Consider the following 17,482-nt stretch of genomic DNA (forward strand, 5'->3'; position numbering starts at 1 on the left):
TGCGTTGTATTGACCCTAATGTTATTACGAGATGTTCATAATGACCAGCGTCATCAATATGGTGGAGGTGTAGTCTTGTTCGAGACATCATGGTGACTACATACAGTGAAGGCTTCCTGCCTGATGATGGCCAGTAAAGGTTTGGTCGCTGCCTCATGACACACCACGTCCATGTACACGAAATAGAGGAAGGAGGTCGTGTGTCGTGGTGTGAGCTGCCCACGACCTGTGTTAGAGACGATGTGTTCCACGACTGGTGGAGAGTGAGCAGAGTTAGTGGAGGTAATGTGTGGTGAAGTAAGTTATCACACACTGACTCACACACGACTATCCATGACTGGTGGAGAGTGAGCAGAGTTAGTGGAGGTAATGTGTGGTGAAGTAAGTTATCACACACTGACTCACACACGACTAGCCACGACTGGTGGAGAGTGAGCAGAGTTAGTGGAGGTAATGTGTGGTGAAGTAAGTTATCACACACTGACTCACACACGACTAGCCACAGTGAGGAACGTATATATGCTTCACCTTTGTCTTGTGTGTGTGTGTGTGTGTGTGTGTGTGTGTGTGTGTGTGTGTGTGTGTGTGTGGCAGGAAGCCATATTGTGTGTAAACCAATTCGTCGAAGTAGATTGTCGTAGAATGAAGCATCAACGCCAAACTAAAGTGTTCCTTTACGACATTTGTTCTGGCTAATGCCAGACGATTATAGTCAACTTGTATGGCCCATGTATGGCTCGTCAAAGCTTCATATTAAGACTTTATTCATGCTAACTACAGCTAGATGATTTTATATAGGTTTTTGTGGGGCGAATATGTGGCTCGTCAAAATAAAGTTTCACAATGAGAATTTTCCTCTGGCTAACATTGTGTGGGCTACATGGGTCTTCATAGTAAAGCTTTACTTTGGGAACTTTATTATTCCGGTCGAAGCCAGACGATTTTATTCATCTTTAAGGGATGTATAGGTCATCAAAGTAAAGCTTCACTTTGCGAATTCTATTCTGACCAATGCCATACAATATTTTGTAGCTTTTCTGGGCTCAGCGGGCTATGAAAATAAAGCCTCACTTTGGAAATTATATTTTGGTCGACGACACATTATTACATTCATCTTCTGCGTTGTCCACTGGTCATCATGCTAAAGCTTCACTTTGGGTTATATTTTGGCCGATGCCAGATTATATTATTTATCATTTATGGCCTCCAAGAATCATGTAAAATAATGCTTCACTTTCCGAATTTTATTTTGGTCGAAGTCTAACAGTTTATTCATACTTATTGGGCTTCACGGGTAATTGAAGGAATTCATCACTTTGGGAATTTAATTTTAGCCGACGTAAGACGTTTTTATGCAGCTTCTGCTGGCTATAAAGGTCATCAAAGTAAAGCTTCAGCCTGGGAAATATTTTGCCTGACGCCACATATGACGTTATTCAAGTTTTGCGGCTCCACGGGGCATCAGTAGAAAGCTTCACTTTCGGAAATTTATTTTGCCTGCGCCAGACGATTTACTCAGTTTCTGAGGCTTCCAATGTTCATCAAAGTAAAGCTTCACCTTGGTAGCATTATTTTGTCCGACGCCAGACAGTTTCTTGCGTTTTCCTGGGTTCCACGGATTATCAAAGTAAAGCTTCAATTTGGGAATTTAAATTTGGCCGACGCTAAACTACTTTATTCAGCTTTAGCTGCCTGCATGGGTCATCATAATAAAGCTTCACTTTCTGAATTTTATTCTGGAGGACAAATTACGATTTTATTCAGCACATGCTGACTCCATCAAAGTTTCACTTTGGAACTTTCATTTAAACGACCGCCACACGATTTTGTTCAGCTTTTGAGGGGCCCCAGGTCGTGAAACTGTAGCATCTCTTTGGAACTCTTAATTGGATTTTACAGTGCACACGGGTCATCGAACTTGGAACTTCCCTTTACGATCTTTTTGTTCTGGTTCACGTCTGACCAAAATATTTTGATCTTGTTTTGAGGGACTCACGAATCATCAAACTTTAACCTTTACTCTGGAACTTTTCTTCATCATGAGAGGACTACGTCATATGAAACTTGTTTACATAAATCAATGTTCCTTGTCCACATACTTTTGTAGAAGTCAGTTACTTTATTGCATTATAATTTCCTCACCCTAAGCTTCAGGTTGATATCTGTAATACACGTAAGAGACAAACATGTTTAATGATGAATAATTTGACAGATCACGAAAGTGCCAAGTTAAACTAGAGAGTTACCAAAACCTTTGTGGATGTTGGCAAGTTAAATCATTAACTCCGTCTTGCCGGCTTGCCACTGGTCTCGTATAAGAAGTTATCAGATTTTTCTCCAATGATCAATGAATCATCAGCCATCAGCAGTTTGAACCCTTTATAATGCTCATAGTTGAATAAGGCTCAAGCATGATGATGCTTTATGTAAAGCCGTATTGTTGAGTAAAAGGAATATTGCCTTATCTTAACCTTAGGAGAAACATGAAGGACAAGTTGTGGGTCATTTTATCCTTCGTCTTTAACAAAGATCACTTGTGTAAGACCTTCCACTAATCATCACGTTCGTGTTGACTGAACTTGTCATGTAGTTATGTAGTCATGTGAGTGTGAAGGTACGGAGGCAGATCACTTAATGATGACAATAAACAAGGGATGATGGAGACCATGGAATTCAAAACATTCACTGAAGGAAGCGTTGATACGAGTATTTCACTGCCAGAAAATGTTGCAAGTGACCCTTTGTGTTCAAGCCTTCCAGTGTAGTGTAAACATAAAGTCAGTGTTAAGATGATTTAGTCAAAATAATGGTCAAGACATGACCAACCTGAAGGCAGCGGTCTGGACATAAGCGTCAGCCACAGTCCGGTAACACTGGTCAACAAGGATTTGGTCCCATGGAAGAAAACATTTGTTTCTTATGTATTTTTTTGCTGGACGATGAAGCCAAATGTTTTCAGAATTTCTCTGTCAGCCATGATTTTGTTGTTGTTCCAGCATACTCGCATATCATTACGTACAGGACATATGTACCGGTGATCTACCGACCATTTGAAACAAACAGTTTAACATACACAGTTATTTTTATTGTTTGTAAAAGTTACTCTGAGTATGCGCCAGAGGTGAAGCTTACTCTGAGCATGCGCAAGAGGTAAAGCTTGCTCTGAGCACGCGTTAGGGTGAAGTTTACCCCAAACATGCGCTAGAGGTGAAGCTTACTCTGAGCATGCGCTAGAGGTGAAGCTTACTCTAAAATGCACTAGAGGTGTAGCTTACTCTGAGCATGCGCATGAGGTGAAGCTTAATCTAAACATGCGCAAGAGGTGAAGCTTAATCTAAACATGCGCAAGAAGTGAAGCTTACTATGAGATTGCGCTTAAGGTGAGGCTTACACTGAGATTCCGCTAGGGATGAAGCTTACTCTGAGATAGCGCTGGGGTGAAGCTTACTCTAAGCATGCACAAAAGGTGAAGCTTACTCTAAGCATGCGCAAGAGGTGAAGCTTACTCCGAATATGCGCAAGAGGTGAGGCTTATTCAGAGCATGCACTAGAGATGAAGCTTACTCTAAGCATGCGTAAGAGGTAAAGGTTACTCTGAGCATGCGTTAGGGGTGAAGCTTACTCTGAGCATGCCCTTGAGGTGAAGCTTTCTCTGAGCATGCGCTAGAGGTGTAGCTTACTCTGAGCATACTCTAGGAGTGAAGCTTACTGTAAGCATACTCTAGGGATGAAGCTTACTCTGATGCGCTAGAAGTGAAGGTTACTCTGAGCATGCGCTAGAGGTGAAGCTTACTCTAAGCATGAGCCAGAAGTGAAGCTTACTCTGAGCATGCACTAAAGGTGAAGCTTACTCTGAACATGCGCTTGAGGTGAAGCTTACTCTGAGCATGCGCTAGAAGTGAAGCTTACTCTGAACATGCGCACGAGGTGAAGCTTACTCTGCGCATGCACTAGAGGTGAAGCTTACTCTGAGCATGTGCTAGAGGTGAAGCTTACTCTGAGATTGCGCTAGGGATGAAGTTTACTCTGAGATTGCGCTGGGGGTGAAGCTTACTCTAAGCATGCGCTAGAAGTGAAGGGTACTCTGAGTATACTCTAGAGGTGAAGCTTACTCTGAGCATGAGCTAGAAGTGAAGCTTACTCTGAGCATGCACTAAAGGTAAAGCTTACTCTGAGCATGCTCATGAGGTGACGCTTACTCTGAGTCTGCGCTAGAGGTGTAGCTTACTCTGAGCATACTCTAAGAGTGAAGGTTACTCTGAGCATGCGCATGGGGTGAAGCTTACTCTGAGCATGTGCTTGAGGATAAGCTTAGTCTGAGCATACTCTAGGAGTGAAGCTTACTGTAAGCATACTCTAGGGATGAAGCTTACTCTGATGCGCAAGAGGTGAAGATTACTCTGAGCATACTCTAGGAGTGAAGCTTACTGTAAGCATACTCTAGAGATGAAGCTTACTCTGATGCGCTAGAAGTGAAGGTTACTCTGAGCATGCGCTAGAGGTGAAGCTTACTCTGAGCATGCGCGAAAGTGATATTTTGGCCAAGTCTGCGCAGAAGAGGATTTCTTGCTGTATTACTTCACCAGTTACTGTATTTTGCACTGTTCTTGTGTGATGTCTTGTGCGAGTCTTAGGATTAATGTTTTTGTATTATATGTTTTAAGTGTAAGCCAGATTCTACATAGACTTATACTGGATGAAATCCTCTTTTTGCACAAGCTCGCCCAAAATTTTCTTTTAGCGCATGCTTATAAGAAGATTTCCCCTTTGCGCATGCTCAGACTGAGATTCACTTTTGCCTCTTGCGCATGCTCGGCCTGATGGCGCATGCGCACATTTGTTAACTTTCGATTTGCTTATAATTAGTGGCGCGAAGTAGCTTAGTGAGTGTGAAGGTCGCTCCTTCAGTGTTCGTAATTCACGGCCAATGTCACTGAAGACCGGTGTGGGGAATATCTCTTCTCGCAGTGGTCAATATCCTGAAGATCGGTGCTGTGATATCTCTTCTCGTAATGGTCATCCTGAAGATCGATGTGGGGAATATCCCTTCTCGCAGTGGTCAATATCCTTGAAGATCTTTGTTGGGAATATCTCTTCTCATAATGGTCAATATCCTTGAAGATCGGTGCTGTGAATATCTCTTCTCGCAGTGGTCAATATCCCTGAAGATCGGTGCTGTGAATATCTCTTCTCGTAATGGTCAATATCCTTGAAGATCGGTGTGGATTTCCGAAAGTTAGAGTGATCAGGTGGGTTGTACGTGGCTGGCCGTCAATAAGTTTTGTGATAAGTCGAGCAGCGATCACTTCCTCGTCTGCAAGTTCATTTACTATGTCGTCCTCACTCATGCCCATGACGTCAGGACAGAAGATTACTCCTCTGCATAAGTTCATGGTCACCGGAATGGAAGCCACAACATCGCAAAAATGAATTCTTTTCAGCTTTAGTAAGTCTGCCACTTGATTTGATGACTTAACTTTAACAAGAAAATCACCACTAGCCAGTTTCCTTACCATCTCAACAGCACCAGCCTGGCTGTCAATCACTTTCTTGATGAGGAAGGGGTTGAGGGAAGCGTTGAACCGGTCGCATATATCATCACAAATTCAGCATTTTTAGACTTTATGTCCAGCGTGGGTCGGTCACCACCACTACCCCCTAGTCGTTGGCTTACTGGAGTCCATACCGGTGGGGCTAGACCCCAGATCCTGGGGTGGCATACCGAACCACACAAAAGGTACTTGTAACACCTTACATCTTCTCTAAGAAAATATACGAGGCAGCTGATCAGACAGACAAGCGCCCCAAAGTGGGACGAGCTGGACGTACCAAGCTGGGTTGAGTTCTCCTGCTGTCATCACCTCTCACATGGTCGCACAATTGTGTCCAATCAGCCTTCGTGAGATGTACCAGTGGTCCAGCAACACCAGAAATACCGGTCAACACTCACTTGTCTGTAAACACAAAAAGAGAAGAGTAAACACAGAAAATAAACACGAATAAGATTTAGGGAAGGAAATGGGGAAATGCTTCACTAAGCTAAAGAACTAAGCTAAGCCTTAAAGAAAAACGGTAAATAAGGGAACCCCTCTTTTACCAGTTCTGCAGGGAATACTGTCACTTATGAATGATGATAGAAAACTCCCTTCCAAGGAAAGGGGGGGAGGAAGAGGAGAGGGGGGGGGGGGGAAGAGCAAGAGATGTTAGAGGAAGTGAATTTTAGAGAGGAAAAGGGCCGGGACTTAACCCAGCTTGCATCGGAATAATAGGATAACTAGAACAGAGATGATGTGTGGAGGGCGAGGGAATGTTTTTTATTTTATTTTAGGATATAGGAGGAGATGGATCGTATCTCTGGCAGATAGAAACTGATTTTGCCCAGACGTTCCATACACGGACTTAGCAGCAAGATCTATAGTAGTTTTTAGTTTTTAATATATGGGCACTGGATGTTGTTCAGGTTGGATATTGAACATGTTATCTGGGTGATCTATTCCCAGGAGATTGTTGAAGTAACCGATGTATTTGAAATCACTCTACTTGTCCTTCAAACAATTTCCTCCAATAGATGTTTAGTGGAGGCGGTCGTGCTCTCCTATTAAGTTCTGTGTTCCTGATGAACTCGTGCCATTTGATGTTACAAACCCAACGTAGAGCTTTATTCTGAATTATTTGGAGCTCACGTATGTTGGATTTGGCTCCGAGTTCGAGAGCTGAAGGGGCATAAGTGATAAGTGGTCGTATTAATGCTTTGTAGAGATGCAATTTCGTTTTGAATTGCGCCTCTCTAATCTATACAATTTCGCGAGCTCCGCTCTCGCAATAGCCGCTCTAGACTGAATATATCGGTTCATTCTCAGGTTTACATCATAATTAAGGCCCAGGACAGTGTTGGTATTTGAGATGGGAATGGGTAAATGACGGTGTATACGGGAGTGTAGGTAGACATTACTTATGTTGTATCTCTGACGCACATTAAAGTAAGATATGTTGGATTTGGCAGGATTTGATTTAATCCTCCATTTCAACTCCCAAAGCGAAACGTGGTCAATTTCCTGTTGGGTTCTGCTGGTTAAGTGTGTGAGGGTTACGGCTGTGATTAGTTGAGTAACGTCATCTGCATATTGGAGAGTGATGGAGTCCAGGTGTATAGGATTGGGAAGATCATTTGAGTAGAGTGTGTAGAGAGTGGGGGCCAGCACGGAGCTTTGAGGTACACCGGCATTGAGGAAGAAGTAGTTTGAGTAAGTGTTTCTGTATTTGATTCCAGTTTTTCTGTTGCTAAGATAGTTAGAGAGAAGCTTAATGGTGGGTCGTGGGAGTTGGAATTGGGTGCTTAGTTTATACCTCAATCCATCGTGCCACACGGTGTCAAAGTCTTTTTCAACATCTTTTGTGATTAGTGCGGTCATTTTGTGTGTCCGCGTGTTGTTTCTTAAGTAGTTCGTAATGATGTTGAGTTCATCTTGTGTGGAGCGATGTTGGTGAAAGCCAAACTGTTTGTGTGAGAGTAGGTTGTTGTTTGTAAGGTGTTGTCTAATTCTGTTGTTTAAGATTCTTTCAAATGTCTTTCCAATGGACTCAAGTAGGCTGATGGGTCTGTAGTTCATGGGGTCTCTGTTGGATTTGTTGGGTTTAGGTATCATTGTGGTTGTTGCTGTTTTGAAGACTGCGGGAAAATAGCCAGAGGCTAGTGCCGCGTTGAAGAGGAAGGTGATGGCTCTAATAGTGTTGTCAGCGAGATGTGTAAGTAGCTGGTAACCAATGCCTGAATTACCTGGGGCTACTTTGGGTAATTTGAGGAGGAGGAATTTGACCTTGTTCGATCTTATGGGAGTTGTGAGAAGTTGGTCGTGTAAAAGCGATTGGAGGTGTATGATCTGTTCTGGGTAGAAGTGACTGGGTCTGTTTTGTATGTGTTGTGTGACAATTTGAGTGTTTTCGTACGCCAGAGGGTGAGGGGGGTGAGGGTGAAAGATACCTTCCCAGTGTTTTTGACAAATGTTGGCAATGTCTTGTGGGTTATGGTGTAGAGTTTTGTCGTCATTTAGCCCATTAAAGTCTGTTTTTGCTATTCCTTTGAGTTTGCGGATTCTATTCCAAAACTCTTGAGGAGATTTGATCCGGTGTTGCTCTGTTGTGGTGATAAGAGATTTCCAGTGTCTATTGTGGTCTTCTAGAAGGCTGTTGAGTGTGTGGTTTCGTAGGGATGTGAGATCCCACTGTACTAGGCCCAATCGACGTCTGTTTTGCTCAAAGCGTCGACGGTACCACGAGAGGAGTCCTGTTGTTTTGGCAGAGGGAAAGAGGGAGTATCTTGAAGTAAATGAAGATTTGGGGATAGAAATGTTAGCTGCCTGTGTGATTGTTTCGTGTATATGTTCTATTTCTGTGTCTATTAGTGTTATTGGTGATTTTCGTAGTTTGTCGTCTAAGTGCAGTTGGAGAGAGTGTCTTTGAAGCTCTCCCAGTCTACTCTTTTGTAGTGGTAGTGTGAGGATGATGGGACGAGGATAGGGTTAGACGAGAGATGAAGAAAGATAGGGATGTGGTCGGAACCACACAGTGGTCCTGGAGACAAGAAATTATGAAGATAATTACTGGCTCTGTTGGAGAAGACAAGGTAGGGTCTGCCTTTCCCTCCTTGGCCAGTGAAGACAGTGTGGAAGTAAGGTCCTAGGAAGTTAAGACGTTTGTAAGAGTATAAAGCGAATAAGTCATCACCATGAGAATTGTTTCTGCTGTGGTGGAAGGTTCTGTGTTGGGCGTTGAGGTTAGGTAGAAGGTAGACTGGGATATGTGTGTGACTGAATACTGTGTAGAGATCATAGAGTGGAATGGTAGCGTTGGGTCGAGAGTATGTAGTGCAGAAGATAATGAAGCAATATATTGTATTTATCTTAACTGCTAGAAAGTGTTCGAATTGCCATGAGATGGCGAGGTAATCGTGTTCGATGGTGTTGCGTATGAGAATGGCGACTCCCTCATGTCTACTGTCTGGAGACTGTCGTGATGTATACCCGTAATGTCTAATTTTGTATCTGTTGGTGATACATGTGATGTTAAGTATCACAACATCGGGTTTTTTCTCTTCGAGGAGAGTGACAATCAGATGACGGCCATTGTGATAGCCGCGCACGTTAAATTGTAAGATTTTTAGCATCTTACGACTTGGTGAAATTTACTGGCCTTTTGTGTCTGTTGTCGATGAAGGCCGTTGACATACCGTTTGCGAGTCTCACTTGTATCATATTTCTAGTCGTGGGTCGGGATCTATCTGGTGAGGGGTCAGGAGAGGGGAGAGGGAAGGGGAGAGGATCATTGTCGACGAGTTGAAGGTCGAGGTTGACCGTTGGTGGGTTGTCTGGTGTGTCGGCAAGGTCAGGTGCTGGGGCTCCTCTGGGAGGGTTAGGCGCGGGACGGAGGGAGGGGGAGGGGGGAGGGGGGGATATGTGAGCGGAGGTTCGTGGGGAACTGTCGTGGTGGTGGAAGTTGGGACGGTGGGGGTGGGAGAGGAATCGATATTTGGAGAGACAGTAGGATTGTTGGTGTTGGGTTGGGGGGGTTGAGGATGGAGTTGTGTTAAGGGGTGCGGAGGGGGTATTGGAAGTTGGGAGGGTGACAGGTTGAGTAGTTGGGAGAGAGTTGGAAGTGTTACTGGGGGTCTCCTGGGATACGTTTTCGTTAGGGGTCAGGGTAGTGGACGAGACAGTGGTCGGTGAGGGATGGTTGTTGGCGGGGGAGCTGAGGAGTTCAGGTGGAGTTCGTACATTGGGTAGGTTGTTATGAGCAAGCAGCAAATCGAAAATTCTGATGAATTCCGACTTATCTTCCCCGCTCAGGAACAACGCTTTTAGGTAGCACGCATGCATCCTACCTTGTAGGGTGAGGAGGTCTGAAGAATTAGTAGTTAGGATAGGAGAAGCTTGGGTGGCAGGGGGAGGAGCAGCAGCAGCAACTGTTGCGTAGAGGTGAGGGTTTGTGGAAGGAGATGAGTTGGTTTTTTGTGCCTGACGCAATGTGCGGAGTTGCTCCTTCTTACGTGGGCACAGCCCAGATACAGCAACGTGATTACCTTTACAGTTGACACACTTCGCTGCCTGAGCCTTGCACTCACGAAAACCATGACCGGTTTCCGCGCATTGACTACAGGTTTGGTGGGGCTCTTCACAGTTCTTAGTCTCATGTCCGTATTTCAGACATTTGAAACATTGTTGTACGTCGAGATATTCATCTTTCTTCAGGGATTTTGCAGGCACAGAGATCATGGGGAACAGGACTCCCCGAGAGAGCAGGCGATCGGCGTCGGTCGGGTTTGATCATTGTATCTTTATTGATCTGGAGTCATTCGGTTTATAGACGTTGATGACATTAACGTCATTGCTTTCGCCATTGATGGCTTCAACAATCTCCGAAGGGCTGAGGGACAAGATAGATTCATCAACATTGTAGGCAATAATAGTACATCTAGCTTGAAGGGGGCAGCGGTCCTGAACGATTTGGTAGTTTTTTTAGCTAGTTCATCAAGGAGAGGCTTAGATAGGATTCTATCTAAATCACTATCTCTGCCCAAGCAGATCTTAAACTGGTATTTGTTCGAGGGGAATTGAGTGACCCTAGTAGGACGGATCTCAGTGGTCTTAAAGACTATGGACAGGAGTTCGAACGTGGAAGGAGGGGGACAATCAGTTTTGAGGGATTTTAGACGTATGTCGGGCGGCATGTTGGTGGCATCAGTGTCCTAGTGCGAGAAAACGTGAGTGAGGGACGCTCGACGGTCCAAGGTAGGGGAGAGGTAAGAGATAGTGTGAGGGTCTCCACCCCGTCAGGTGAGAACAGGTCCACTCCAGCCTCCACTCCTCAGGAAAATGAGTTTTCCAGAATGAGGTGGGGAAGCTGGGGTAGAGATTGCTCAAGCCAAACGGTCGAGAGATGGATGATGGATGATATAAGATAAAAAATAAAAAAGACATGTGAAGATGGACTGGAGGCAATGTGGGGGTGTGGGGAGCAGCGAGGGTGGTGAGGGAACAGCCTGCCGGCGTCGTCACCGTAACGGTCTCCCGCGGGAAGGACCAACGCGGGAGGCAACGTTACAATCCACTTCTTTCTTCGGTCTTCTCTCTTTTGTGGTTAACACATGGCCGAGATGTCGTTAAGATTAACATATTTAACATAAAGATTTCTATTTTGCAGATGAATGTTTTACGTGTAGAAATCAGTAATATCTTCAATACCATAAAGATAATTGCGTCATTATCTATTTTGCAGGCTTTTCATCCGGGCTTTACATACTGAAAAAAAGTATTGTTTAGAGAAAAGTAATGTAATTATTATTAACACAAGGTTCATGGATTCTAAGTTATGAGTTTCTACTCTTCAAAATGTTAGCATCATCCGCTGAGAAAACTTTGAAAAAACAGACTTTTATTTTGTGTGATGAGAACTAATGAAAGATTATTTACGTTTTTCTTAAGGATATTCTTTATGAGTCAAATGAAAGTATTTCGTTAGATAAAAAAAACCTTACATCGGTAACAACGAGAGATAAACAATCAATATTCATAAACTTTATCTTTGATGAATTAAAGTTCATCAAATGACAGATGAGAACTAATGAAAGATTATTTATGTTTTCCTTAATAATACCCTTTATGAGTCAAATGAAAGTATTTTGTTAGATAAAAAAAAAAAAAAACAGTAACAACGAGAGATAAACAATCAATATTCATAAACTTTATCTTTGATGAATTAAAGTTCATCAAATGACAGATAAAGATTATTATATACAATTTCCAACAATCTTATTGACATCATAAAACCAAATATGATTCATAAATTTTTCAAATCATCAAAAGTAAAAAGAAGAAGCCGTCTGGAGGTGACTTGTTACTCCCGGCGTAAACACTTATAGGCGGAATCCGGTAACACCTCTTGAATAGCATGTGGAAGACAGAGTAGAGTGGCTAGGCTGTGGAGCATGTTCTCCACTTCAACTGACTAATGATATGTTAAGACAACACAAACCACATACATCCATTGTGAGGATGGAATCAAGGATGAAACATCTATAACTAGAAAGGTTAAAGATACAAAGATGGTGAAATACCTTTACCCGGGATCAGTAGCACCTGTGGCAATGGACACACCTTTGTAATGCTTGATCACTTACAACTGATCAACTTTAATACCAAAGTCTTAGGTATTGTCCCTCAGGAAAACTTTTTATGAATATTTATAAAACACATATATATGTTAGATATACACTATCTCTAGAATATATCTTTACCTGGGACGCGTAACACTTGTGTGGATAGACACAACTTTGTAATGCATGATCCATTACACGAAATGAACTTCACTAACGAAGAGTTATACAACGCGTCGTTGGAGAACATTAATCAAATACCTATACAGAATTTTTATGTTAGATAAGAGGCATTTATTACAAGTGAACATAAGAAATGATGAAAGAAAAGGACGTAGATGTAGATGTTTTATTAAGAGATGAAATATTCCTGCCTTAAATGGTCTCTCTTATAATTGATTTTCTGTTAGATACAAACATGCTAATGTAATCTGTTCCTTATGATCATAAATGTTTATGTTTTTAAAACGTTTTTATCATGTCTTAAGGATTCTGGCTTACAGACCTTGGTTCTGAACAACCATTATAATGCAACACAGTACATATTTATCATAAACAAATCATTTATCACAATAACCATTATGTTTGTACCAGATTCTTTAAGTCCTCAATCACGTTTGTTAATATATAAGAAATTCTTTCTCCACATCTCAATGCATAACATATATCTACACATGTGGAAATATATGTATATGTTTTTATATTTTTTTCCTCATCTTTTCTAATCAACCTACAAGGTATATGTCTAAAGAAAATACTGGATAAAATCCTAAGTTATGTGTGTGTGTGTGTGTGTGTGTGGTGTGTGTGTGTGTGTGTGTGGTGTGTGGTGTGTGTGTGTGCGAGCACACATAGTAAAGGTTAAGGGACGGAACAACACGAGTGTACAACTCTCTCCCGTAATACATAAATACTAATCACACACACACACACACACACACACACACACACAGAGCGGCGCCAGGCTGGAGGCGGGGCATCGTGACGTCACAGGCAAGTCCCTCCCCCCGCCAGATCCAAACATGTATTGTGTCTGGTGATGGCGGTTCAAGATTTCCCACATTTATATTGATCTTTACATTATCATCCACTCCCAAAGTCACCTGGCATTCTTGTGTTTCAACAACAGACGTGATATATGCAACACCAGGCAAACATTGTACCATTATCTGATAGGTTAATTGGTGCAGAATCAAGAACCAGTGAATTTCATCGCCGCCATAAGTAAGTAAGGAAGGTGACTTTAATGATGATAAATACGACCTGGTATGGCCGTGTCTACACGCTACCGCCATCTGGTCAACCTGGTACATATGATCATTTAAACTCTGACATTTAAACACGATGTTTCAAAATTACTCCCACAAAAGCGAACTTAAAATCCATCCATTCAACTCCGTCATTTATTCAGGAACATTTAGTATTCTAGCGTTATCATTTCAGCTGCGTTATTTGATCAGATACTTTTGAAATACATTATATAAAGACAAACCTTGAAAGTATGTCATTTAAACGAAAATTTGTGCAAAGCGTCATTGAAACTCAAACTTTTGACCCCGTCAATAACTTTAAAATTCTCTCAAACAACTGCGAACTTTTAAACTCCGTCAAATTGCAGCTGTTTTAGGAAATGTCTCATTTAATTGAAAAAAAATTATAGTCACTTAATTCAAGGATATCCTTTGAAGTCTGTCTTTATATAATGAACCATCAAACTCCGTCTCTGCAAATAAACATAAGCTTTACTTCAGTTACTGGAAAGGAAGTTTGTACATTCTATTGAAGTCCATCACTTAACGCGAACTTTTAAATGCTTCCATTTCCTGGGCCATTCATTCCCTGGCTACCATTCATAATATGGCCTTTTAAACTCTGTGTCTACGATGTTCTGTTCACCGTTGTCCACAGTATCGAGATAGCACCAGGAACATAAGATAATGCTTCATACCCTCACATACATTCCTTACCTGTCATATGTAATGCAACGAAAACACAGCCCACAGTCCACAACCAGGCCCTACAACCCTGTCCGTGGTTTACCCCATTTGTTTCATATGTCCTACTTCAGTTCACTGATAGCAGGTCGTCCCCTGTAAATCACATCGCCACAGTTCACTTTATCCTATACACGCCTCTCACGTGACCTTGAACATATTCAGGCCCTGATCACTCAAACTCTTGTTCACTTCCTCCATCCATCTCCAATATGGTCGCCCTAATCTTGTCCCCTACACTTCTGACACATGTATCCTCCTTTAACCTCCCCTCACTCACTCTCTCCAAATGTCTAAACCATTTCAGTACACCTTCTTCAGCTCTCTCAACCATGCTCTATTTATCATCACACATCTCTCTTACCCTATTATTACTTACTGGATCAACCCGCGTCACACCACATGTTGTCCTCAGACATTTCATTTTCAACACATTCACTCTATCATCAAATCTTCCTCATACTGTCTCTACCTTCACCGCCGACTGACATCACTGTTCAAACTCAGGAATGTCTATACCATATTTATTGTACCTGAGCCGCGCCCCAGCCAGGTCCTCCTGACTAACTAGAGCCACACACACACACACAGAGGCACCAGCTGGACACAATACAGAACACAACACACACAATCCTCCTGGGTCCATCTCACACCACCTACCAAGATGTGCTCATCTGGCTGACCCCGTCCACCCCCTCCCCCCCACCAACACCACCAGCTCACCCCCAGCCCCCTTCACCCCCCCCCCACACACCCCCGGCACAATGACCTCCTCTCTCTCTCTCTCTCTCTCTCTCTCTCTCTCTCTCTCTCTCTCTCTCTCTCTCTCTCTCTCTCTCTCTCTCTCTCTCTCTCCTCATCCTCACGGACCGCCGTTCGTCAACACTCGACTTGTACCAATCACAGCTGGAACAGAGAGATATAAGACCAGTCCTATACCTATTATTGTGAACGTCATCAATAATCCAGGAACAAGTACACAAGATAAGCAAGTAAACTGCTGCTCAGTTTTCCACTTATCGACTTAGTTAAGACAAACAAAATATCACCAGGTGTACCACAGTGGTGTGTGCCCGACTGACTCAGTAACATCATTACTGGAACTCCACCAGAGTCTGTGTTGTCGCTTACCCCTCCCCACAGCCGACCGACCGACCCCACATAAATAGCAATTGATAGTTTGAGGAAAATAATGATTCCTGCCTTAAAGGTCAATAGTAAGGAATGGTCGGTCTTCAAGATTATTGCTCTGATGTTAACAAACATGGTCAAGTGAATCTTGTCATTTGTAGTAGAAACGTTAATTCTATTATGGAAGTGAGCAATGGAAGGAGTGATGCAGATTGATCAGGTGGAGGAAGTAGGTGAGGTAAGGTGTGGTGGTCAGTGATCGGTCACACCATTTACATGTTGGTCACAGGAAGAGTTTAGTAAACACTATCGTCTCTCACAAGAATGAACCAGGTTTGTTCTGTAGAAGATAAGAGGGAGGAAGGGAGGAAGGCTGCCTAGATGGAAGAGGTCAATTATGGTAAGATTACTGGAATGATTGACATTATTATATTTGCTGTTAGAATGATGAGCCTCATAGTTTGCCTGATCTTCGTAACGTTCATCACGATCACTTTATGTAATAACTCACAATGATATATAATCTCCACATCTCACTCCTTCACTCATGGTCTACTATACGTTTCAGCGGCGGACAAACGCTGTTTTTCGCAAATATCTCGCAAACGATTCATTGTATTATTATGATATTTCATCACACTATCTTCAACACCCGGGCCAAATGTATGGCTGACATACCACATTGCTATATGTGTTATGTGAGGAGTTTACTTGTGAAAAAAATTACAAAACTGAGTAGTCATACTGACGCTTTCGAAGGAAAGTGTGGCCTCCCAACACCCTCCCAATTCCCCCCCTTCTCTCCCTCGTTATCCCTTCTCTTCTCGCCTTCGTTATCCCTCTTCTTCTCCCCCTAACTCCTCATCACCCAACCTTGTGTCCCTCCCTATTTTCCCATAACTTTAGTATATAATTATAATAAAATGTTATGTAGGTGTATATGTATAGGTATGATTATTAACTAACAGTATGGTACAATTCCATAGACGCAAGACGTATTTCACGTTGATCATTACTGTACAACAGCACATTTACATACGTGTAGTATATAGAAGGTCGATTTTACAGTCCTTATGGTCAACCAAGTAAACACGATGTACTGCCATTACCTGTGGTCTGGACCTTCTAGGAAATGTTATTGCTGTTATTAGTACATACTGTGTACCTACCCATCATAAACTGGTAACTTGGTCCAGTTAATATACTGTCAGTTTGTTGACTGGTGTCTTTCATATTTATATTATCACGAAATTATAATCTGCATATATTTTTGCCCTATATATATATATATATATATATATATATATATATATATATATATATATATATATATATATATATTATTTATTTATTTATTTTGCTTTGTCGCTGTCTCCCGCGTTTGCGAGGTAGCGCAAGGAAACAGACGAAAGATATGGCCCAACCCACCCCCATACACAATGTATATACATACACGTCCACACACGCAAATACACATACCTATACATCTCAATGTACACATATATATACACACACAGACACATACATATATACCCATGAACACAATTTACACTGTCTGCCTTTATTCATTCCCATCGCCACTTCGCCACACATGGAATACCATCCCCCTCCCCTCTCATGTGTGCGAGGTAGCACTAGGAAAAGACGACAAAGGCCCCATTCGTTCACACTCAGTCTCTAGCTGTCATGCAATAATGCCCGAAACCACAGCTCCCTTTCCACATCCAGGCCCCACACAACTTTCCATGGTTTACCCCAGACGCTTCATATTCCCTGATTCAATCCACTGACAGCACTTCAACCCCGGTATACCACATCGATCCAATTCACTCTATTCCTTGCCCTCCTTTCTCCCTCCTGCATGTTCAGGCCCCGATCACACAAAATCTTTTTCACTCCATCTTTCCACCTCCAATTTGGTCTCCCACTTCTCCTCGTTCCCTCCACCTCCGACACATATATCCTCTTGATCAATATTTCCTCACTCATTCTCTCCATGTGCCCAAACCATTTCAAAACACCCTCCTCTGCTCTCTCAAACACGCTCTTTTTATTTCCACATATCTCTCTTACCCTTACATTACTTACTCGATCAAACCACCTCACACCACACATTGTCCTCAAACATCTCATTTCCAGCACACCCTCCTGCGCACAACTGTATCCATAGCCCACGCCTCGCAACCATACAACATTGTTGGAACCACTA

Source organism: Panulirus ornatus, chromosome 42 (genome assembly GCF_036320965.1).
Source record: "Panulirus ornatus isolate Po-2019 chromosome 42, ASM3632096v1, whole genome shotgun sequence".
Lineage (NCBI taxonomy): Eukaryota > Metazoa > Arthropoda > Malacostraca > Decapoda > Palinuridae > Panulirus > Panulirus ornatus.